At 40.4% G+C, this 5000-nt stretch overlaps 1 protein-coding gene across 3 annotated transcripts in view; it reads right to left on the minus strand.

Annotated features, from left to right (window-relative positions):
- The window catches only part of kcnc3a (potassium voltage-gated channel, Shaw-related subfamily, member 3a), a 94879-nt gene that overhangs the window by 5261 nt on the left and 84618 nt on the right, over positions 1-5000 (minus strand). The window lies entirely within an intron of this gene.

The following is a 5000-nucleotide window of genomic DNA, read 5'->3' on the forward strand; positions in this document are numbered from 1 at the left end:
TACACAGCATTGAGACCTGATGTAGGCCCGAGGAACCCCCCCCCCCCCACTTTACGCAGCACACGCACAGCGGTGAAGGGATGGAGGGATGGAAGGAAGACGAGAGGTCACGTGATGTGCGTGTGATCAGTTGACAGCTGAAACGTCGGGTTCATGTATGTCTGTTTTCATTCTGTGGGATTTAATGTGGAATAACACGCGAGTGTCCTGTTGTGAATCTGTGAACACACGTGACATTAGGTGAACCGTGTGGAACATCACACCACGTCACCTACTCGACTGCCGGCTATTTATATTTTCAAATTAAAAACGTGGAACGGTGTGGGGGGGAAAACGCAGAACTGTTCACGCTTGTGTGACTTAAAAAAACAAACAACACAAAAAAATCTACAAAAGATCTCATATCTGATCTGAGGAGCGAGAGCGATGTGTGTTTTTGATTTGAAATTAAAGTAACGAATGCAAACTCTACACATCACCCTAACTCTTATCTCGTGTGAATTGTTACGTGCTGAATTTCTGTAATATATGAAACCGCTGAGCTTATGCCATGGTACATTTTTTAATAAGGTGTGGAAAATAATATATATATGGACCATGAGATGATATACTGAGAACATGAAATAATATACACAGAACACGAGATAATACACGTCATATATTATCTGTGTGCTAAATATATTATCACATGGCCTCCAAATATTATCTTGCATGCTACAGATATTATTTTGTGGGATCCTACGGAAGCGTATTGCATTCACTTGAGTAAAAAAAAAATCTACCCTGTTTTTCTGAATTAACGACTTAATTTTTCAGGAAAAAAATATTTTTTGCTCTGTTTTTCTGAATTAATGACTTAATGTGGATTGCATGGAAGTAAACATGTCCCGCCTTTCAAGTTTAATCAGTTGAACCGATATGGTAATGCTTCACGGATATAAGATGATGCATCTGAAATTCATTCAGGCTGGTTATGTGGTGACACAAGAGACAATCAGGCAATTGTTGAAAATACTGGATCTCCATGGAGTGCAACTGAGGCGCCGGAATCGTCTTCGGCGACGTTTGTATCATAATCCAGGCCCGAACGTTTTATGGCATGTTGATTCATATGATAAACTCAAACCATATGGGATCTGCATCAATGGTGCAATCGACGGGTTTTCACGAATGGTGATACGGCTACCGTGAAGCAGACCATATCGGTTCAACTGATCCTGGAGAAACACAGCAACGTCAAGCAGATCAGAATGTTCTTTTCGTCTGAACGGGCGCAAAGTCTTGAGGCGTCTGCGCAAAGTTGACACACTAATAACAACACCATTTATATTACTTAAAGACAGCAGTATCTCCCAATGTCTCAAACCCAAAGTAAAATAAAACCGGATTAAACTTGAAAGGCGGGACATGTTTACTTCCATGCAATCCACATTAAGTCTTTAATTCAGAAAAACATAGCAAAAAATTTTTTTTTCCTGAAAAATTATCTCATAATTTTGAGATAAGTAAGTCGTTAATTCAGAAAAACAGAGTAGATTTTTTTTTTACTCAAGTGAATGCAACACGCTTCCGTAGGATCCATACATAATCTTGGGGCCTCCATATATTATCTCATATCCTCCATATATTATCTCATGGCCTCCATACATTATCTTGGGGCCTGCATATATTATCTCATGACTTCCATAGATTATCTCATGGCCTGCATACATAATCTTGTGGCTTCCACAGATTATCTTATTGCCTCCATATATTATCTCATGGCCTGCATACATAATCTTGGGGCCTCCATAGATTATCTCATGACTTCCATAGATTATCTCATGGCCTGCATACATGCAGTGGGATCCTGATATTATCTTGTAAGCTCCTTATATTATCTCGCATGCTACATATATTATTTTGTAGGATCCATACATAGATACATACATGCTACATATATTATCTTGTGGGCTCCATCTTTTATTTTTTGGGCCTCCATATATCTCGTGGGCTCCTTATATTATCTAGTAACCTCAATATATTATCTCACAGCTTACGTGTGTTACCTTGCGGCCTCTAAAGTTTATCTCACATGCTACAGTTATTATTTTGTGGGATCCATACATTATCTTGAGGCCTCCTTATATTATCTCATGGCTTCCATATATTATCCTGCATGCTACATATATTATCTTGGGTGGATTCATACAGTATATTATCTGGTGACCTCCATATATTATCTCGCATACATGGGATCCGTACATTATCTTGGGACCTTCATATGTTATCTAGTGTCCTCCATACATTATACTCCGGCCTTTATATATCTTGTGGGCTCCTTATATTGTCTAGTGGCGTCCATATATTATCTTACAGCCTCCATGTATTATCTTGTGACCGTCATATCTTAGCTCTCATGCTACAGATATTATTTTGTGAGATCCATCTCATGACCTCCATATATCTCATGGGCTCTTTATGTTATTATGTGACCTCCATATATTATCTCATGGCTACACCTTTTAAAAACTGTCTCCTCAGTGACGTTGTGAATGATCTCTTATTTCTCAGCTTTCTTTTCATCTACATGACAATCATTTGAGTCCGCTATTTGAGTCGTTCTAGCTCTGGGTGTGTGTTTGAGTGAGAGGGAAAGGGAGGAGAGATGAGCGAGGGAGGCACCATGAAATAAAAGAAGGGACACACACACACACACACACACACACAGGTGAAAATGTAAATCTATACAAAGCATTCTGTGTACATATTCAATAACAGCAGTGCCTAAAATGGTTCGTAATACAAAAATAATATCCGTACAGCTCTGTTTAAGTAGAACAGCGGACGCTGAACGTCTGTCACAATTAAAGTGAGCGATGCCGACAGTTTCTTTACATCCGTTCACACAAAGGAGGAAAAAACTTTGGGAAGAAAAAAAAAACAAAAACATTTCTAATCCGTCATTGCAGTGGAGATTTCATTAACAGTGTAGAGACAGGAGACAAATCAAAATGTCTCCAAATATATTCACACACATCTCTCTCTCTCTCTCTCTCTCTCTTTCTTTCGCTCTCTCTGTCACTTTCAGCATATTTTTCTTCTCCTACTGACCGCTTGTCAGTCCAGCATCCAGTCAACGTTCCCTCCTTTGTTTGTTTGTTTTTTTGTTTTTTTTTTTGGTTTGGCAGAAAGGGAAGATCGGGCATCCGAGAGACAGAGCAGGCAAAGAAAAAAGGGAAAAAGAAGAAAAGAGAAAGAACAAAAGGAGGAAAGAAAGAAACAATGAGAAAATAAAAAAAAAGGGAAGGTGAAAACTTACTGCATTCAAACTATAAGAATCACAGTAACCAGGTGGAAGGGCTTTATAATAATGGGAATGATGGTGATGAGGATGATGATGATGATGATGATGATGTTGAGCAGGATGAAGAGGGGTTCTGTTTATTTTCCTCCTCCTTCTTCTTCTTCTTCTTCTTCTTTGTCTTCTTCTTCTTCAGATTTCAGATCCTGACTTTCATGTCGTCTTGATATGTCATATTTATGATCAAGTAATGTAGGAAGAAGGAGATTGTAGAGTCCGGCGTTCCCTTCATGCACTAGTATAGAAAAAGCGGGAATACCGGGAAGCGTCCTGAAGCAGTGTAGAAGGTCAGTGGCCCTGGATAAAATATTCCGATTCCTTTTCCTTGCCTCTCTGCCCCCCACCCCGTTAGTCACACCTTTGTTTGGTTAAATAGTGTCGAAGCTAAATAGCAGATTTTACACGGACAACGTCGATGTCCTGCTCCTGTCCATGCACAAAGGTGAGTTTCGTCCCCCGGCTCAGTTCGTATTGCAGCGTCCCGAAGCCTGATACAAAAATAGAGTACTTCTTACAGTTAATACGCGGTTCCGTTTTCCTCAGGCGCTCTCTGACGGGGGCGTAATCGCGCGTCCTCGACTAGATAACGATAATAAAATCATCGTATTAAAAATGAACATTTTTCTGAGTCATGCTGATGAGATGATGAACGTGTCCTTGTCCTGTTATCGTTGTGTATATATATTTATATAAACCGCAGTTGCGTTTAACCCAAAAAAATGAATCGCCGGCTTTCCTGACCTCTTTCTGGACGAGCGGACGTTTGAAATAATGAACGGCGAATCTTCATTTAGCGATATTCATTCAGAGGTTTTAGTTTGATTAGTTTATATTCGCATGCATTACAGTCGCCTAAATCATTCCAAGATTTGCCGGCAGATGAAGCTTGACACCTTTAATACAGTACGTTTCCAGCAATCGGGCAGCGGGAAAGCCGTCTACTGTCGGCTCGCTAAAGTGACTAAACCACGGAAGCTTAGCGTTCGTTCAGGAAGCCAGAGATTTCTATCGATAGGTTGAATATTGCTGATGTAGCTTGTAGGTTCGTCTTTGTCTTTGCGACTTTAAGCTTACGTTTATCAAGGGAGATTTATTTAGCACTCAAAAGCCAGGGGAATTTAAACCAAACCCCATCCCATATCACCCCTCCCCCAGACCCACCCGCTCTGCTCAGTGAAAAGCGTGACCGTTAACCCTTACATTGTGAACAGTTATCATCATCATTATCACTAGTATTAACACTACGGTGCATTTGGGAGTCTCTAGTTCGGAGCGTGATTATATATTTTTTTGTCCTCTCTTAGCGTCTGTGCTACAAAATGGACGGGATTGGGGAACGGCAGCGGCGCAGAGGTCCGGGAGAGTCGTAGGGTTCGTAGGGGGCGCTGTTGATAGGAGTGATGGGGGTCAAACGTAGAGGTGCGCCCGTCATCCCAGAAATGTTGTTCAAGCTTCGAGACTTTTCGTAGCCAGCAGCTGGAGCGTGGAATCGTGGGTGTGATGAGCGGACAATGAAAATGACAGGATTTGGGGGATTTTATTTTATTTTTTTTAAAAGCATTAGTTAGATGCATGACAATGCAGTTAAAGGTTATGGCAGAGTGAATTTTTTATTTTTTTATTTTTTTTTTTTATAATTTTTAAATGACAAGTGGCA

Source organism: Tachysurus vachellii, chromosome 18 (assembly GCF_030014155.1).
Source record: "Tachysurus vachellii isolate PV-2020 chromosome 18, HZAU_Pvac_v1, whole genome shotgun sequence".
Taxonomy (NCBI): Eukaryota; Metazoa; Chordata; class Actinopteri; order Siluriformes; family Bagridae; genus Tachysurus; species Tachysurus vachellii.